Genomic DNA, 21,133 nt, shown 5'->3' on the forward strand with positions numbered 1-21,133 from the left:
TTAGCCCTGGCCCCAGCTGGCCAAGTTTTCACCAACAGTGAGAAGGGGATAACGTGGGATGGGGTTTTATCTGAAGTAAGGAAGGAAGAATTTCGAGGAGAAGGAGGAGGAGCTGGAGCAGGAAGAGGAGGAGCTGGAACAGGAGGAGGGTGAGATGACCTGCATCCTGCAACAGATGGCTTCTAGAGTATTCTTCTCTGTGGCCATTTCTGCCGTGTTGGCCAAGACGATTACCGTGGTCCTGGCCTTCAGGGCCACACGACCAGGAAGCAGCATGAGGACATGGTGGAGGCCAAGGGCACCTTGCTTCATCGTCTGTATCTTCTCCCTGGTCCTATTTGGCATGTGCGGACGTGGCGTCTGAGGCCGGGAGCATCATCATTCATCAATTCATTCATTCAATGGTATTTATTGAGTGCTTACTGTGTGCAGAGTATTAAGCGCTGAGAAAGTACAATTCAACAACAGAGACAATCCCTGCACATGACGGGCTCACGGTCTAGAAGGCAGGAGACAGACATCAAAACAAGTAAATAGGCATCATTAGTATTATTATAAATAAATAGAATTGTAGGTATGCACACATCATTAATAAAAATAAATAGAATTATTATTGTAAACATGTACATATGTACACTAGTGCTGTCGGGTTCGGAGGAGAGCAAAGGAAGTGAGTCAGGCAATGGGGAGGGGAGGGGGGTAAAGGAAAAGGGGGGTTTAGTCCGGGAAGGCCTTCTGTAAAAGGTGAGCTTTCAGCAGAGCTTTGAAGAGGGGAAGTGTGCTAGTTTGGCGATTTAAGGAGGGAAGGCATTCCAGGCCAGAGGTAGGACGTGGGCCAGGGGTTGATGGCGGAACAGGAAAGAACGAGGCACAGTGAGAGCATTAGCACCAGAGGAGTAGAGTGTGCGGGCAAGGCTGTAGAAGGAGAGAAGAGAAGAGAGGTAGGAGGGAGCAAGGTGATGGAGATCTTTGAAGACAATAGTGATATGTCTTGATATGGAGGTTGATAGACAACCATCGGAGATTTTTGAAGAATGGGGTGACATGCCCAGAACTTTTCCGTAGAAAGATAATCGGGGAAGCAGAGTGAAGTACAGACTGAAGTGGGGGGTAGACAGGAGATTTGGAGATCAGAAAGGATGCTGATGCAGTTATCCAGTCGGGATATGATGAGTGATTGTACTAACAAGGTAGCAGTTTGGATGGAGAGGAAAGGGCGGATTTTGGCCATGTTGTGAAGGTGAGACCGGCAGGGTTTGGTGATGGATTGGATCTGTGGGGTGAATGAGAGATCAGAGTCAAAGATGGCACAAAGGTTGCGGGCTTGTGAGAGGGGAAGGGTGGTAGTGCCTTCCACAGTGCAACAAGGGCTCTAGCATCGCCTTCTACTGCATCCTGGGCTACATGGGGCTCCGGGCCCCTGTCAAGGTTATGGTGGCCTCCTGGCCCAGAACCTGCCATACAGCTTCAACAGGACCAGTTCATGCTGATGTTCACCCCACGCTCAGCCCCACAGCCCTCCTGACGGTAGCCATAATTTATTTTAATATCTGTCCCCTCCTCTGGCCTGGAGGTTGCTTGTGGACAGGAAGCGTGTCTTCCAACTCTGTTCTGGTGTACTCTTCCTAATGTTGAGTATAGTGTTCTGCATACAATAAGTGCTCAATAAATGCCACAGATCAATCAGTATACTGAAGAGGCGTTATTGAACGAGATCCGAGATTGTCATTTTGGAGCAGAAGCCAATTGGATTGTAGAAATTGATTAAATGAAGTGAGGAAACTCCATATCACTAGCTTGAAAGCACTCAGTCAGCTCACCCCCTCCTACCGTACCTCACTGATCTCCTACTGCAGTCTAGCCTGCACACTCAGCTCCTCTAGCGTCAGCTTACTCACCAGGCCTCGATCTCATCTTTCACATTACCTAACTCTATCCTATTTCCTACCTCTGACTCTTTGGCCCCATCAATATACACCAGACCATCACTCTCCTCACCTTCAAAGGTTTTTTAAGGTGACATTTCCTGCAAGAAGGAGGAGGGCCATTTAAGCCCTCCTTTCCCAGAACCCTCTTCCTTCTGGGTCGTCTATGGATCTGTGCCCTGTGGACATTTAATATTTATCCCCAAGCACCGATGTACATAGCTCTGCACTCCATATAAAAATTTGATTAAAAATTATCTCCCCTTCTGTTTTCTTGTCATGTGCTGTCATCATGTCCACCAATTCTGCTGAATTCTACCTGTGCTTGAAATATACAGTGCTCAGAACAGTGCTTTGCACATAGTAAGCGCTCAACAAGTACTATAATTATTACTCTCACAAGCACACTGTGGGCAGGGAATGTGTCTGTTTTATATTATGCCTACTCTCCCAAGAGTATAGTACCGTGCTTTACATATAGTAAGTGCTTAGTAAATACGAATGAATGAATGAATGAAGCTCTTAATACAATCCTCTGCACACAGTAAGTGCTCAATAAATGGCATTCTTCAGCCAGTCAGTCATATTTTTTGAACATTTACTGTGTGCAAAGCATTGTACCAAGTCCTTGGGAGAGTACAATATAACGAAATAACAGACAGGACGAGTTTACAGCCTAGAGGAGGACACAGGCCTTAACATAAATAAATGAATTTCAGATGTGTAAATGACTAACGTTGGTCTGGGAGCAGGGATGAATCCCTCTTCCCCTCCTTGTGCAGACCCCCCACTCCGTATGTAGCAAGAGCTGCCAGATAGGATTCAGGAAGCAGCTCAGGAAGGGAACGCTGCCTGCTGCTATGATTGCGTGCCCTGTGCCGAGGGAGAGATTAGCAATCAGACCGGTAGGTGTCCACCGAGAATCGCCCTTCCCACTCAAGCAGCGGTAGCGGGCAGGACATTCTGGGAGAGCTTTCCAAGAGGGTGAAAAAATAACGATAATAAGAATAATGATTGTGATATTCGTTAAGCATTTATTAGGTGTCTAGAGAGGCTCTGTGACCTTGTCCACTCCACTTGTCCGCTGTGTCTGCATGGACAACTATCATCGCTTCTCTGGGTCTCCATTCCCTCACTGTAAAATGGGGATTAAGACTGTGAGGCCGAGGTGGGACGGGGACTGTGTCCCCCTTGATTAACTTGTATTTACCCCAATGCTTAGGTCAGTGCCTGGAACATAGTAAACACTTAACAAATACCAGACAGAAGAAGAAAAACCAAAAAAACCCCACTGTTCTAAGTGATGGGGTAAACATGTCGGACACAGTCTCTGCCCCTACGTGGAACTCACAGCCTATGTAGGAGGGAACACAGGAATTGAATCCCTAATTTACAGTTGAGGAAGTTGAGGTCCAGGGAAGTGAAGTGACTTACCTCAAATTATAAAGCAGGAAAGTGGCAGAGCAGAGACCTCAACCCAGGTCCTCTGATTTGTAGGTTTTCCTCTACACCACACTATAATAAACATGTAGCAGCCACTGAGGTCTAGAAGAAGGAGACTCGGGCCTGGGAGTGAAAAGACCCAGGATCAAATCCAGACTCCGCCACTTCTCTGCTGAATGACCTTGGACAAGTCGTATCACTTTTCTAGGCCTCAGTTCCTTCATCTGCAAAATGGGGATTCAATCTTAATTCTCCCTCCTCCTTAGGTTGTGAGCCCCATTTGGGACCTAATGATCTTGTATCTACTGCAGCACTTAGTACACTTCTTGGAGTATAGTAAGCATTTAATATTACCAAATACCACAATAATTCTGATCTGAGCCTCAGTCTCTGACAGAAGTATTATTATTATTATAGTTTCCGTCAAGTGTCTACTATGTGTCAGGCACTGTACTAACTGCAAGGGTAGATACATGATAAGCAGGTTGGACACAGCCCGTCCCAAATCGGGCTCACCATCTAAATCCCCATTTTACAGATGAAGTAAAAGAGGCAAAGAGAAGTGAAGTGACTTTCCCAAATTCATCCAGAGAAAAATGGCAGAGCTGGGAGTAGAACCCACGTTCTTCTGATTCCCAGGCCCCAGCTCCGTCCACTAGGCCAGGTGGGAGGAGGAGAGCATAGGAAAGCTCGGGTCCCAGCCTCCTCCTCACCTTGTTGTCTCGTTGGGGTTCATTCATTCAATCATTAACTCCATTGCATTTATTGAGCACTTACTTGGCAAAGAACAATACAGCAATAAACAGACACATTCCCTGGGCTGGACTATGCCTGATCCACAGCCTTTGCAATCTGGGAGGCTTCCTTCATGTCCCTGTCAATCAGTCAATCAATGCTATTAATTGAGCTCCTATTGTGTGCAGAGGACTATACTAAGCACTAGGGAGAGTACAATACAGCAGAGTTGGTAGACATGTTCCCTCCCCAGAATCAATCGATCGGTGGTAATAATGGAGCACTTACTGTGTGCAGAGCAGTCAACTGAGTGCTTGGGAGAGTACGATATAACATTTCCCTCAACCAGGGACTGGAATTTCAAGCTTGACGTAAAGGAAGTGTAAAATTCCATTTATTCCTTTCAGATGTGGATCAATGCATCAAATGCCCCCGAGATGAATTTCCAAATCCTCAAAAATATCATTGTGTCCTGAAATCTGCGGTCGTCCTTTCCTACAAGGAGGCTTCGGGAATGGTTCTGGCATCCCTAGCCCTCTTTTTTTCTCTTGTCACCATCCTGATTTTGGGGGTCTTCTTCCACCACCAGGACAGCCTCATGGTGAAAGCTTCTTCTCCATGGCCATTTCTGCCGTGTTAGCGAAGATGGTCACCGTGGTGTTTGGACCTTAGGGCTACCGGGTCAAGGAGCAGAATGAGGATGTGGCTGGGGCCCAGGGCATCTTCTTCTGAATCTGCTCCCTGGTCCAAGTGGGCATCTGCACTGTCTGGCTGGGGATGTCCCCGTCCTTCCCCGACGCGGACGTGGCGTCCTAGGCCGGGGTCTTTGTCTTCTAGTGCAGCGAAGTCTCCTCCATCTCCTTCTACTGTGTCCTGTGCTACATGGGGCTCCTAGCCCTGGACAGCCTCACGGTGGCCTTCCAGGCCTGGATGTTGCCAGACAACTTCAACGAGGCCAAGGTCATCACGTTCAGCATGCTGGTGTTCTGCAGCTTCTGGATCTCTTTCCTGCCCACCTACCTGAGCACCAATGGCAAGCCCATGGTGGCTGTCCTGGCCTCCGGTGCCGGGCTCCTCAGCTGCATCTTTGTGCCCAAGGTTTATGTGATCTTGCTGAGGATAGGCAGGAAGGCCAGAGGGCAGCTTCTGGGGCGGCATGGGAGTCCGTGTACCGGGCACCATTTGGCGAGATCCTCGGGGCCGGATTTGGGGGGGGGTGGGCCCTCAAAAGCGAGGGTTAGAATGTAGCCCCTCCTCACCGACACCTGACTCCATGGGTGACCCTTCGAAGGATATGTTTCACCTGAGATTTCCCACTTTGTCTCCCAAATCCTCCGCGTTCTTTCCTTCCCTTCAGCTATCGACCTCCAGTCAGTGGTCAGTCCCGAGGGCCTGAACTCCGATAAGTGAAGAGCCAATCTCTGTCCCCAGGATGAGTCCGTGGGCAGCGCCTCCCACAAACTGAGGGAAAAAGAGGCCGATCCCTACAAGCCCACCCTGGGTCTCAGGAAGAGCTCTACATTTCTGGGCAGGGGGACAGCAAACCTGAACCAATCCCCACCATTACCATTATTATTATCATTACTCTAACAGTGTAACTGGCATATTCCAGCCCAGGCATATTCCAGGAGGAGGCCTTCCCAGACTGAGCCTCCTCCTTCCTCTCTCCTCATCCCCCTCCCCTTCCCCCCTGCCTTACCTCCTTCCCCTCCCCACAGCACCTGTATATATGTATATATGTTTGCACATATTTATTACTCTATTTATTCTATTTGTACATATTTATTCTATTTATTTTATTTTGTTAATATGTTTTGTTTTGTTCTCTGTTTCCCCCTTCTAGACAGTGAGTCCACTGTTGGGTAGGGACCGTCTCTATATGTTGCCAACTTGTACTTCCCAAGCGCTTAGTACAGTGCTCTGCACACAGTAAGCGCTGAATAAATACGATTTAATGAATGAATGAATATTCCCTGCCCTCATTGAACTTATAGTATAGGTTGGGAGGCAGATATTACTTCCAATAAATTATGACTATGTATCTAATCTCTGTACATCTTTCTTCTCTGCACCCCTCCACCCACCACTTTGGCCTGCAGTCCACTCCTCTATGCTTCTTTTCTGCGCTTCTCACTTACCATAGGCCCTGCACTGATAGGTCAGTCAGTCATTCAATCGTAATGTTAGAACATTTGCTGTGTGCAGAGCACTGTACTAAGCGTTTGGGAGAGGTGCTTCCTGTCCCAGTCCTTCCTTTCCCAAACCTCCCGGCCGGAAACCCAGAAGGCCAGAGGCAGTGGACTGTGGACTCAGAACACTGGGGCTGGGGCTGGGGTACTGGATACCCCCTCACTCCCCATCGTGGGAGCCCACACCATGAGAGGCAGTGAGACCTAATTAGAAGCGATGTGTTCTAAAAAACAGAGTACAGGCCTGGGAGCCACAAGGCCTGGGTCCTAATCCCGTCTCTGTCATGTGAGCTCGGGCAAGCCACTTTGCGTTCTTGGGTCTCAGTTCCCTCCTCTGTAAAATGAGGATTAAAGCTTTGAGCCCTCGGTGGGACAAGGACCGGGTCCCGTTGATGATCGTGTAGGAACCCCAGCCCTTAAAACCATTCCTGACCCAGATTAAACACCGAACATAACGCACGATAAAATAAAGCGAGCAAGGGCCAGTAGACACACGGTCCCCTCTGCCCCACAGGTGCCCCCCAGCCTCAGCCTCCCCATCTTTCCCAACCCTGGCCACCGGGACCGGATCGAGTATCTGCCACCCACTCTTCCTGGCTGCCTATTCCGCTGTGTCTGGGACTGTGTGGAGCTCAGACTTGTCTTGGCCCTGGTTCCCACGCCTTCTGTCCCGAGACCCCCGTTTTACCACCCGACTGCCTTCCTCAGGTGAGGATTGTCTGGTCCCGACCCCCTCACCAAGGAACAGGGAGAAGAGGAGGGGATAAGGGCCATATTCCAGCTCTCAGAGAGTATGAAAATAAATCACAATATTTATTATCCTTCATTTGAGTGGGGAAATCAGAGAGTGGTTGTCCTTGGATTGTGGGGAAGCTGAGGTTCCCTGTCAAAGAAATCTACACTAAAGATCTTCTAGACTCTACAGCTTGTACTTGTCTGCCGAATCTGATTGACTTTACTCTCCCGAGCAATGAAGACAGTATTCTGTACACAGTAAGCTCTCAATAAATATGATTGATTGATTTTAGTCAAAGAGGAACTTAGCACTAAGGCAGAGAGAGGACAGCTATTACAAAATGATTTCTTAAGTGCTTATTTTGGCTCAAGTACTGTTTTACACACTGGGGAAGATGCAAGCTCATCAGGTCCAATGCAGTCCCGTATCACTTTCCAGGTAGGAGGGAAATCAGGCACTGAATCCCCATTTTAGGATGAGGAAATTGAGGCACAAAGAGGCGAGGTGACTTACCCAACGTCACACAGCAGGCACCTGAAAGAGCAGGGATTAGAACCCAGGTCTTCTGAGTTTCAGGCTCCTGCTTTTTCGACTACGCCATGCTGCATCTCAGGGCGATCAGAGTAAAACAGATTCAGTGGCATTTCATGAGTACTGACCATGGCCAGTGCACTGAACTAAGCACTAGGGAAAGTATAATATAGTACTACTGGGCAATTTTTGTCAAGAGTCACGTCTACGTAGTCTACTGTATTATATTCCTTGAGATGCTTAGTAAAGTGTTTCATAATTGCCATTCATTGCATCCTTGATGGATTGAATCCAGTAATGTTCTAGTCTCAGTGGATTAATCAACCAGTGCTATTTATTGAGCGCTTACCATGTGCAGAGGGCTGTACTGACCTCTTTGGAAAGTGTAGCAGATATGTTCCCTCCCCATAAGGGACTTACAGTCCAGAGGGGGAGATAGATATTAATATGAATAAATTTCTAATGCCTAATTTAAAGATAGGTATACAAATGCTGTGGGGTAGAGGTAGAGGGCTGGAGTGTATATCAAATGCTCGAATTGTAAGATTGGTCCATACACCAATTTCAAGCTTGTCTAAGTGGATAATGCACAGAAATCAAAGGATCTGTCAGAGTGTAGAGCTGGTCTATATCCCGAGAACAAGATGGCCTAAGTCATCACTGGTCAGGGATAACATTAATAATAGTAATAATAATAATAATTGTATTATTTGTTAAGAGCTTACTCTATGCCAGGCACTGTACTAAGCTCTGGGGTGGATACAAGGTAAATGGATTGGACGCAGTCCATGTCTTAATCCCCATTTTACAGAAGAGTTAGTTGATTGAAGCACAGAGAAATGAAGTGACTTGACCAAGGTCACAAGGCAGACAAGTGGAAGAGCTAGGATTAGAACCCAGGTCCTTCTGACTCTCGGGCCCATGTTCTATCCACGAGGCGAGCCTGAGCAGGTCTGGTCTTTACTCCAATGACGAGAGTGTCTAAACTGATAATGTTCTAGAATCACAGGACATATCAGAGTGTAGGACTGGTCTCTACACCAATAACGAGAGTGTCTAAGATGATAATGTCCGGGGTCAGCAGATGCATCGGGGTGTAGCACTGATCTTGACATCAATCTCTGATCTAATCCCTGTTCTGCCCCTTGTGTGAAGAGTGACCTTGCGGGAATTACTTCACTGCTCTGTGCCTCAGCTACCTCATCTGTTAAATAGACATTCAATACCTGCTGTTCCTTCCCTTTTAGATTGTGAGCCCCATGAAGCATATGGACCCTGTCCAAGTTGATTAACTTATGTCTGCCTCAGAACTTGATGAAAGATAGTAAGATATAAGATAGTAAGATATAAGATAGTAAGATAACTATTTTAAAAAATCATTCTGATTGCAAAACCCTTGGACAAAAAGATAGCAGTGAGAGTGGGATGGTAACCAAAAACATGGATTCATAGAGGTGGCATGCTGAGGAAAGTTGAGGAGAGCAATGAATTCAGGAAGTAGGAACTTTCTCAACCCAGTCTCGAGCTTGTACTGTAGGCCCAAATGGAGACAGCAAGGTTGCCCGGTGGCTGGATCACGGGCCTGAGAGTAAGAGGACCTAGGTTCTAAGCCAGGCTCTGCTGCATCTGTTATGTGACCTTGGGCAGTCATTTCATCGCTCAGCGCCTCGGTTTCCTCATCTGGAAAGTGGAGATTCAATATATGTTCTCCCTTTTAGTTAGAATGTGAGTCACATGTGGTGCAGGGGCTGTGTCTGACCTGATTAAGTTGTATCTACTCTAGGCTTGGAACAGTGCTGGACAAATAATAATTGTCAATCTACGAATCAAGCAAAAACTCCTCACACTCGGCTTAAATGTTTTCTATCACCTCTTCCCCAACTACCTCAGGTACAGGCAGCCAATGGAGATTTTTGAGTCGGGGAGTAACATTCCCAGAGCGTTTCTTCACGAAGATGATCCAGGCAGCAGAGTGAAGTATGGACTGAAGTGGGTAGAGACAGGAGGATGGGAGATCAGAGAGGAGGCTGATGCAGTCATCCAGTCAGGATAGGATGAGAGATTGAACCAGCAAGGTAGCGGTTTGGATGGAGAGGAAAGCGCGGATCTTGGCAATGTTGTGGAGGTGAGACCGGCAGGTTTTGGTGACGGATTGGATGTGTGGGGTGAATTAGAGAGCGGGGTCGAGGATGACACTAATTATGCGGGCTTGTGAGACAGGAAGGATGGTAGTGCCGTCTACAGTGATGGGAATGTCAGGGATAGGGTAGGGTTTGGGAGGGAAGAAAAGGGGTTCAGTCTTGAGCATATTGAGTTTTAGATGGCGGGCAGACATCCAGGGGAGATGTCCTGAAAGCACGAGGAGACACGAGCCTGAAGGGAGAGAGAGAGGGAGCAGGGGCAGAGATATAGATTTGGGTGTCATCAGTGTAGAGATAATAGTTGAAGCCGTGGCTCGCCTGTCCTGCCATCGACCCCAGGCCCATGTCCTTCCCCTGTCCTGGAATGCCCTCCCTCCACACATCCGCCAAGCTCTCTCTCTTCCTCCCTTCAAAGCCTTACTGAGAGCTCACCTCCTCCAAGAGGCCTTCCCAGACTGAGCCCCCTTTTTCCTCTCCTCCTCCTTATTCCCCGCCCTATCTCCTTCCCCTCCCAACAGCAATTGTATATATATGTACAGATTTATTACTCTATTTATTTTACTTGTACATATTTACTATTCTATTTATTTTGTTAATGATGTGAATATAGCTTTAATTCTATTTGTTCTGACGACTTTGACACCTATCTACGTGTTTTGTTTTGTTGTCTGTCTCCCCCTTCTAGGCCGTAAGCCTGTTGTTGGTTAGGGGCCGTTTCTATATGTTGCCAACTTGTACTTCCTAAGCGCTTAGTATAGTGCTCTGCACGCAGTAAGCGCTCAATAAATACGATTGAATTAATTAATTAATTAATGCTGAAATAATGTCACTATGATGATGATAAAAGGGCAACTAAGAAGAAACATGGCTTAGTGGACAAGGCACGGGCCTGGGAATCAGAAAGACCAGGGTTCTAGTTCTGCCACTGCCACTTGTCTGCCATGTGCCCTTGGGTAAGTCATTTAATTCTCTGTGCCTCAGTTACCTCATCTGTAAAATAGGGATTGAGGCTGTGAGCCCTATGCAGGAAAAGGACTGTGCCTCCCCTACCCTGATTACCTTGTTTCTGCCCCAGTGCTTAGTGGATTGCCTTGCACATAGGGAGCACATACAATCACCATTATCATTGTTGTTATTATAATTACTGAAGGTGGTCATAATGATAACAAACAATTTTATGGTGTATAACCCAAAGCTCTGTCCTGAGCTAGTTCATTCCTAAATGGGTCACGTTCAGTAAAGTCATTCCTACTGCTCATCTGGAAAACTTCCAGCCAACGTCCCCACTATGTCTGTCCAGGATGTGAAGCCAAAAGGTTGGGTTTTCCTATCTGAGGAAAACCCCTGAAATGGACACAGGCACAGCTCCTTGCCCATATGGAGCTCCCAGGCTAAGGGAAATGGAGAGCAGATACTTCATTCCCCTTTGACAGATGAGGAACCCGAGGTCCAGAGAAGTGAAGCTTTGTGCCCAAGATCTCCAGCCCTGATTCGTCTCCCTCATGGTCTGCAGTCTCACATTTCCTCCTGCCTTCAAGCAGATATATCTTCTTGGATGTCCTTCTGTCACCTCAAACTTAATATGTCTAAAACACAACTCTTTATCATCCCTCCCACACCCTGTCCTCCCCCTGACTGACCCATCACTATAGATGACACCATTGTCCTTCCTGTCTCACAATCCCGGGACCTTGGTGTTCAACCAACATACTCAATCTATTGGTAAATCCTGTCGTTTCCGCCTTTGCAACATTGCTAAAATCCACCCTTTCCTCTTTAGCCAAACTGCTACCATGTTAATTCCAGCACTTATCCTGTCCCACCTTGATTACTCTATCATCCTCCTTGCAGACCTTCCTGTCTCCTGTCTCTCGCAACTCCAGTCCATACTTTACTCTGCTAACCGGAGCATCTTTCTACAGAAACATACAGGCCATGTTTTCCCACTTCTCAAGAATCTCCAGTGGTTGCCCATCCACCTTTGCATCCAACAGAAACTCCTTACTGTGAGTTTTAAAACACTCAATCACCTTTTCTGCTCCTACGTCACCTCACTACCGTCCTACTGAAGCCCAGCCCACACACTCTGCTCCTCTAATTCTAAGCTTCTCACTTTTCCTCCATCTCATCTATCTTGCTGCCGACCCCTTGCCCATGTCCTGCTTTTAGCCTGGAACACCTCCCCACCTTACCTTCATATCCGACAGACAGACCTCCTCTCTTCAAAGCCTTATTGAGGGCATTTCTCTTCCAAGGGTCCTTCCCTGACTATACCCTCTTTTCATTTTCATAAACTCCCTTTTGCTCGCCCTGAATTGCTCCCTTTATTCATCCCCATCCATCCAAACCCACATTTGGACATGGCTCTGTACATGGCTGTAATTTCTTATTTGGCATTAATGTCTTTCTCCACCTCTAGACTGTAAGCTCGTGGTGGGCAGGGAATGTGTCCGTTGTATTGTTCTTTTGCACTCTCCCAAGCGCATTGCATAGTGCTGTGCACACAGTAAGGTCTCAATAAATAGAATCAACTGACTGACTGACTCCGTGTTCTCCCTCCCCCTTAGAGGGTGAGCTTCCTGTGGGATAGGGGCCAGGTCCAACCTGATAAGCTTGCAGCTGCGTTTAATAAAGGGCCTAGTACATAGTAAGCACTTAACAAATACCATTCAGAAAAAAACACTGGGAATGCAAAACTCTTGGGAAAAAAGGGAGTGGTGAGAATGGGATGGGAACTGAAAAGGTGAATTCATAGATGAGGCATGCTGAGGAAAGTCGAGGAGAGCAATGAGTTCAGGAAGCAGGATCTTTCTCGGTCCGGTCTAAGTGAGCTGGCATTGCAGGCCCCAAAGGAGAGAGAAAATCATAATCATAAGAATAATAGAGAAGCAACTTGACCTACTGAATAGAGCATGCATCCGAGTAACAGATGACCAGGGTTCTAATCCAGGCTCCACCATATGGCTGCTGTGAGACCTTGGGAAAGCCATTTCACTTCTCTGAGCCTCCGTTACCTCATCTGCAAAATGGGGATAGAGAACTGTGAGCCACAAGAGGTGTAGGAACTGGTTCCAACCAGATTTGCTTGTAACCACCCCAACTCTTAGTACAGTGCCCGGAACATATTAAGTGCATAAAAAATACCAATAATGATAGTACTACAACTACTACTAATAATAATAATTTTATGATATGCATTCCATACCTCTAGCCTGGGCAGTTCACTCCTCAATTGGATAGCATTCAGTGGAATAATTCCCACCGTTCAATTTCCCACTATGCCTGACTAAGATGTGGAAGTCAAGAAGCCGAGCTTTGCTCACTGAGTAAACGTTCTGGAACGGACACAGGAAAATCAGGTCGGACACAGTCCATGTCCCTCATGGAGCTCCCAGTCTGAGGGAGAAGGAGAACAGATATTTCATCCCCATTTTACAGACAAGGAGACTGAGTCCCAGAGAAGTGAAGCGATGCACACACGATCACACTGCAGTTAAAAGACAGAGTCAATCCATCATAGAAATAATAGAGGAACTAGTCAAAAACGCTATTTATTGAATGCTTACTGGGTGCAGAGCACTGCACTAAAAATCGGGAAGTACAACACAACAACGCTGGGAGACACGTTTGCAATAGTTATTTGTCCAGGGATTGTGGGTACGGAGATGCAGCTTACAAGGCCGTTATTCCTCAACGACTGTGAAAGCAGACTCGCTGGGAGTGGGATGGGGGCCAGGAGAAAGAGGAGGAAGAAGAGTCTCAGGTTACTTATGCCACGGAAAAAAAGATCATCATGTGGAAACAGTACCTCTTGCATCAGGCAAAAGCAACCCTATAAGTATCCCCCCTTGTCCACTCCCTCCGCTGTCTTGGAGTAAGGAGAGTCTCCATACAAGCGCTGCACCTGCGTGTGAAGCTTGTACTCAGGGGACTCGGAAACACTGAATGGCTCTCTCATCTCAACCGATCAGTCTGTCCCTTGTTGAGTAGTTTCTCTTTGTGTTTTAGGACTGTGGCTATGAGCTTTAATCTTCTGTGGACCATCCTATTCGCCCAGCTGCGTGATGTCCAGTGCAGGAAGGTCAACCATCTCTGCACCTTGGAGATAAATTATTCTAGCGGCTACTACCAGGATGGAGATGTGGTGATTGGAGGACTCTTCTGTCTGAATATGATTCTGAGAAATTTGGGTGACTTTGAGAACCTCACTAAAGATCCGTCCGGCTTTATCACAGAAGAGTCTGTCCTTCCTGAGGTCACAGAGTAAATGTCTCTGTTCCCCACCATGTAGGATGGGCGGGAGCAGAAAGGGAGGTGGGATCATTGGATTGGGAAGAAGGGGCCCGAGTGCTGGGATACGGATGGCACTAGCATCTACAGCCAGGGATCAAGAAGCACAACCCTAATTAAGTTGTTCAGGAAACTCAAATAATTAAATCAGTGATGTTTATTGAGCACTTACTATTCGACAGAGAATTGTACTAAGAGCTTGGAAGAGTACAATACAACAAAGGTAGCAGGCATGTTCTCTGCCCATAAGCACTTATATTACACAGTTGATTCAGTGTTCTGCACACAGTAAATGCTCAAAAAAAGTTGATTGAATGATTGATTACCATGTGCAGAGCATTGAACTAAATATTTGGAGTAAGAGAGCATAACAGAGTGTGGAGATGCATTTCCTGCCCAAAAGGAGCTTATAGTCTTGAGTACTCAGAAGGTCCATAGAATTTGTTGGAGTCAGAAAGAGATTAAAAACGATCAATTCCTTCCTTTACTTTCTTGGCTCTTCTAGTCTGTAATCTCACTGTAGCAGGGAACATGCCTACCATTTCTTCTGTACTGCACTCTCCCAAGCCCTTTGTGCAGTGCTCTGCACTCACTTTGTGCTTATTGAATACCACTGATTGACTGATCTGTACATCAGTAGCTATCTAACGAAGCAGCTTGGTGTAGTGCCCAGAGCATCGGCCTGTGAGTCAGGAAGTCATGGGTTCCAACCCTGGCTCCGCCATTTGTCTGCTGTGGGATCTTGGGCAAGTCATTTCACTTCTCCTGGCCTCAGCTAGCCCATCTGTTAAATGGAGATGGAGACTGTGAGCCGCATCTGGGGCAGGGAGTATGTCCAACCCGATTTGCTTGTATCTACTCCTGGATTAGTATAGTTCCTGGCATATAGCCAGCTTTTAACAAATACCATAATTTTTAATTGTCATTGTTATTACCATTATACATTCTATTCCTCTTCTGTTGCTTTCCCTGACGGCATTGCCTTCCAAAGTCACTTTTGGCATCAAGCAGACACAAGACCGCACCCACAGCCACTCCCATCAGGACTGTTGTAATGCCGTCTCCCAAGAGTTTAGTAGTGTTCTGCACAAAGAAAGTTCTCAATCAAAATTATTGATGGATTGACCGACCCAAGTAGACGATTTTGCAGTCTTCTTGCAATATTCCCTAGCAGAGCTACTTCCCTTATAGTGCCTGGGGTTTTTGTCCTCTGTGCCATTGTCTCATTGCCTTATGACAATCTAACCCACTTTTGTTCCCACTGGAACTTGTTTAGTGCTTCCTGGGCTCCAGCCACTAAAAAAACACAAGCTAATCGGGTTGGATGCAATCCCTGTCCCACATGGAGTGCATTGTCTTCATCCCCACTTCACAGATGAGGTCACTGAGGTTACTGAGAAGCCAGGTGACTCACCCAGGTTACCGACTAGGTATGTGGTGTATCCGGAAACGGAACCCATGTCTGACTCCAAGGCCTGAGCTTTTATCACCACACCCAGATAATTCAGTGCCGTCTCCCATCCTTCCATTACAGATACTTCACCAAACACTACCAGCATCTCATGGCCCTGGTGTTTGCTGTAGAGGAGATCAACAAGGAACCCAGCCTGTTACCCAATATCTCCCTGGGCTTCCATCTCTTCAACGACCACTTCCTGGGGCCGATCGCGGCCGAGGGTTCCATGGCTCTACTCTCGGGAAGAGCCCGGATGGTTCCCAACTACACCTGTGAGCCGGAGCAGTGGGACAAACTGCTGGCGTTCATAGAAGGAATTTCGACAGCGGTGTCTATGACCAGCTCCTGGCTGCTGGGTCTCCACAAGATCCCCCAGGTAAGGAGTCCCCATAGCTAGGGGCAGATCTGTGTTAGGTTGTTGTTGTTGTCATTTTATGGTATTTGTTAAGCCCTTAGTTTGTGCCAGCCACTGCACGAATTGCTGTCCTGTGGACATATCCAGGCAGGGAAATACTTTGAAGTAACCAAAGTCAGTGAGGTGGACTTACATCTTTGCCGAGCAGGAAAAAGGCAGACCCCTTGTATACCATAAGCCACCTGTGGACAGGGAGGCTGTCTACAAGGTCTGTTGGACTGTTCCAAGTGGAAACTATGCATACAGTTCCCAAGATACAAAAACTCAGTTTGGACACTGTCCATGTCCCACATGGGGCATACTGTTTGATCAATAAGGGAACTGAGGCACGGGGAGGTAGAATGACTTGCCCGAGGTTACACAGCAAGCACGTGGCAGAGCTGGGATCAGACCCCCGAGCCTCTGCCTGCCAGGCCCGGCTGTTCCCTCCATTTGGGACTTCCTCCCTCCCCACATCCGTCTACACCGCTTATCACATTCAAATCCCTCTTAAAATCACACCGCATCCAAGAAGTGATTTAAAGCCCGTGATAAGGAGTTCCCTCATTTCAATTCATCCATTTCTACAGTCCTACCAGCTTCTGGTCCCAATAAAAACCTCATCTCTCGCCCAATAACTTCTCCTCAATTAACTTATCAATCAATGGTATTTATTGAGCACTTACCGTGTGAAAAGCACAGTACTAAACACTTGGGAGAGTACAACAGAACAGAGTTGGAAGCCACGCTCCCTGCCCACAAGAAACCTCAAGGCCAGAGATGGAGACAGACATTAAAATAAATTACAGATATGGACAGGATTGCTGTGGGACTGAGGGTGGGGTGAACACCAAAATGAATTGGCCTTGTTGAAGCTGTCCACTAGCGTCTGGCCAGGAAGGCCACCATGAGGCTGACACGGGCCAGGAGCTCCTTGTAGCCTAGGATGTAGCAGAAGGCGCCGGCAGAGCCCTTGTTGCACTGGATGACGATGACCCTGGCCTCGGAAGCCATGTCCACGTCGGCTAAGTGTCGATGGCCACTTGGACCAGGGAGTAGATGATGGAGCAAAGAGCTCTGGGTCCAGCCACGTCCTCATTCTGCTCCCCAGTCCGGTGACGCTGAAGGCCAAGAGCACGGCAATCTCTACAGCATAGTGGAAATGGCTACGGAGATTAAGACTCCAGAAGCCGCTTATTCTGGGATGCAGAATCCCACCCTCCTACTCTCTTTCCCCTTCCTCCCCCTGCTACCTTCACTACCTCAGAAAACAGTTAGTTCCACATTATCCTCTCCTCACTAATGGTGAAATCCTGGCCAGCTGGAGCCAGGGGCATAGATTCTCCCACTTTGACGTAACCTTTGGTGCCATTCTCTAAAATCTGATAGTTCAGGTTGTCCAACATGGTAATATCCCAGCCGTGGCCGTCTACATGGATCTGCTCGCCAGTGCTGGTGTGGAACCGAGTGTTCTTCAGGGATGAGTGAAGCTGGAGGGAGAGGGGGACACTGGGGTTTGAAGTCACAAAAGAAGCGGGGTTCCCTAGTGGATACAGCTCGGGCCTGAGATTCACAAGGACTGATCTCTCATCCCGGTTCTGCCACTCCTCTGTTGGGTGATCTTAGGCAAGTCACTTCACTTCTCTGGCCATCAGTTCCCTCATCTGTCCAAGGAGGATTAAAACTGGGAGCCCCACGTGGGATGTGGAATTGGGTCCAACCTGATTAGTTTGTGTGTTCCCCAGCATTTAGAACTGTGCTCGGAACATAGTACGTGCTTAAAAAATATTATTTAACACAAGAAGGTGAATGTTCTTCTGACCTTGAGATGGTCATACTTGGCTCAACCAACGCAGAAGATACCCAGAAACTCGATAACAGGGATCTTCTTGCCAGGGACCACAGGTGAACCAGAGCCTCCTTAGGCTGGGCTTCAATAAGCGAGGGAGGGGAGAATTACCTGCCATGGACAAGGAACCCAGCTTGGAACATCTCCCAAAGTCTCCATGTCCTTAGAAGCCCAGATCTGTTGGTGGAGGGCATGAGCTATGGCGTACACAGCACTGTGCACACTGTAACTCTGGGAAGAGAGGTTCATGTCCCAAAAGTCCAAGGGCCTGGTTTCCAACGTATCATTTAAATGGCATATTCTCAGGGAATCAAATCTATCCAGATATTGACATTCAAAGGCCCAATTCCAGAACTTCGGTAGAAACACGTCCATTGTATATTTGCGAGGGTTCAGGATCTGTTTGAAAGACCTGAAGCCCGAGATCTCCTTCCTACGGAGTGAAAATAAGAAGGAGCCTTGGAAAAATGGTGCTATTTCTCATATACGTGTTTGTTTTCAAATCCCAATCAGGACCCTAAACTCATTCGCAGGACTCTACCCTACACTGTTATAAACGTGCAGCAGGCCCTGAGCCCCGGGCTTGAAGGTCAGAGAACCAGGGTTCAAATTCAGCCTCCACCAAGTCTGCTGTGTGACCTTGGACGAGTTATTTCACTTCTCTGTGCCTCAATACCTTCATCTGCAAAATGGGGATTCAATCGCTGTTCTCCCTCCTACTAAGGCTGTGAGTCCTAATGATGTGGTATCTACTCCAGGACTTAGTACATTTATTGTTACATAAGTAAGTGTTTAATGTTAACAAATGCCGCAGTAATTCTGATCTGAGTCACAGTCTCTGACAGAAGCACCCAGATGCTTGGAGGTTTATTATTATTATTATAGTTTCTGTTAAGAGTCTACTATGTGCCAGGCCTTTTACTAACCGCTAAGCTATACAAAAGATAAGCAGGTTGGACACAGTCCCCATTACAAATGGGGCTCACTATTCTAATGCCCGTTTTACAGATGAGGTAAATGAGGCAAACAGAAGTAAAGTGACATGCCCAAATTCATCCATAGAAAAGTGGCAGGCCCAGGAGTGGAACCCAGCTCTTTCTGACTCTCTGGCCCCGGCTCCATCCACTAGGCCAGACAAGGGGTGGGGGGCGTGGGACACTTAGAATCACCAGCCTCCTCCTCACCCTATTGCCTTGTTGTCATTATTGTCATTCAATCATTCAGTCATTCCTTCTATCGTATTTGTTGAGCACTTACTGTGTGCAGAGCACTATACTAAGCGTTTGGGAGAGTACAATTAAGCAATGAACTGACACATTCCCTGGGTTGGACTATGTCAGGTCCACAGTCTTTGCAATCTGGGAGGTTTCCTTCATGACCCTGTCAACCAATCAATCGATGATATTAAGTGAGCACCTACTGTGTGCGAATTACTATACTGAACACTTGGGAGAATACAATGTAGCAGAGGTGGCAGATGTGTTCCCTGTCCACAATCACTCGATCAATGGTACTAATGGAGTGGTTTCTCTGTGCACAGCACTGAACTGAGTGTTTGGGAGAGTACAATACAACAGTTGGCAGTCATATGCCCTGCCCCCAAGGAGCTTACCTTAGAGAGGGGGAGACAGACATTAAAATAAATTAGGGATACAGATGGTAGGGCTGTGGGGTGGAGGTCAACACATGGGGCAAATCCAAAATCAGGACGACTGGACAAAGTGAACCAAATCCATCGTTCCAATCGATCAATGGCATTTCTTGAGTGCTTAGTCTGCTCAGGGCCCTGTCCCAAGAAATTAGGAGAGTACTGTACAATGAGGTCATTAGACATGTTCCAGTCTTTTAGAAGCAGAACGTCCATCAACCTGATTACTCAGGTTGCTCTTCTCTGCATTCCTTTGTGCCAGTATCATCACCTTTCCTCACCCAGGGACCAGATTTCATGCCTTGAACAAAGGAGGTGTAAAATTCCATTTATTCCTTTCAGATGTGGCTCAGTGCATCAAATGCCCACAAGATGAATTCCCAAATCCTCAAAAAGGTCAGTGTGTCCCGAAAGCTGTGGTCTTCCTTTCCTCCAAGGAGCCTTTGGGAACGGTTCTGGAGTCTTCAGCTCTCTTTTTCTCTCTCGTCACCACTCTGGTTTTGGGGGTCTTCATTCGCCACCGGTACACCCCCATAGAGAAAGCTAACAATTGCAGTCTCAGTTATACCCTCCTCACAGCCCTCCTGCTCTGCATCCTGTCCTCCTTGACTTTTTTCAGCTGTCCTAGCCAGGCTACCTGCCTCCTGCCACAGACGGCCTTCGGAGTCACCTTCTCAGTGGTCGTTTCCACCGTGTTGTCCAAGACCGCTACCGTGGTCCTGGCCTTCAGGGCCACTGGGCCAGGGAGCATAATGAGGATGTGGCTGGGGCCTATGGCACCTTCCTCCATCGCATGCACCTGCTCCCTGGTCGAAGTGGGCATCTGCATGGTCTGGCTGGAGACATGACTCCCATTCCCTGATGTGGACGTGGCGTCTGAAGCCGGGGTCATCATCGTTCAGTGCAACGAGGGCTCTGCCATCGCTTTATACTGCGTCCTGGGCTACACGGGGCTCCTGGCCCTGGTCAGCCTCACTGTGGCCTTCCTGGCCAGGAAGCTGCTGGACAGCTTCAACGAGCCCAAGTTCATTACGTTTAGCATGCTGGTGTTCTGCAGCGTCCTGCCCACCTACCTGAGCACTAAGGGCAAGGCCATGGTGGCCGTGGAGGTCTTCTCCAGACTGGCCTCAGGCTCCGGGCTCCTTGACTGAATCTTCGGGCCCAAGGTCTATGTAATCCTGCTGAGGGCGGCCTGGAACACAAGAGGGCGGCTTCTGGGGTGGCAGGGGAATCCTGGAACGGGGCACCATTGGCCTGGATCCTCGGGCCGAGGTTCAGGGGCCTCGGCCCTCAAAGGCGAGGGTTCGAATGCAGCCCCTCCCCACCGACATGCGACTCCACGGGTGTTACCCAGAAGCCCCATTTCATATGAGGTGATTTCCTACTTTGGCTCCCAAATCCCCCATGTTCTTTCTCTCCCTTCGGCCTTCGACCTCTGGTCATGGTCGGTCCCAAAGACCTGAGCTCCGACAAGCAGTGTGCAAATTTCCTCTACAGGAGGAGGTCGAGTGCAGCGCCTCCCACAAGCTGAGGGAACCGGGGTCCACCCTGAGTCTCCTAGAGAGCCCTACCTGAGTGGGATGAGGTACAGCAAACCTGAACCAGTCCCACTCTAGGCCTAAGAATCCCATCATTCCCAACTCTGCACTCTTCTCCCCTCCCTTGTCCAACCAATCACTCTTATCTCATTGACTCATGGTGCAGAGCACTCTGCAAGTGCCTGGGAGACTATCCTGCCACATAGTAAGTGCTTAACAAATACTATGATTATCATCATTATTATCATTAGTCAATAA

This window comes from Tachyglossus aculeatus, chromosome 4 (genome assembly GCF_015852505.1).
Source record: "Tachyglossus aculeatus isolate mTacAcu1 chromosome 4, mTacAcu1.pri, whole genome shotgun sequence".
Taxonomy (NCBI): Eukaryota; Metazoa; Chordata; class Mammalia; order Monotremata; family Tachyglossidae; genus Tachyglossus; species Tachyglossus aculeatus.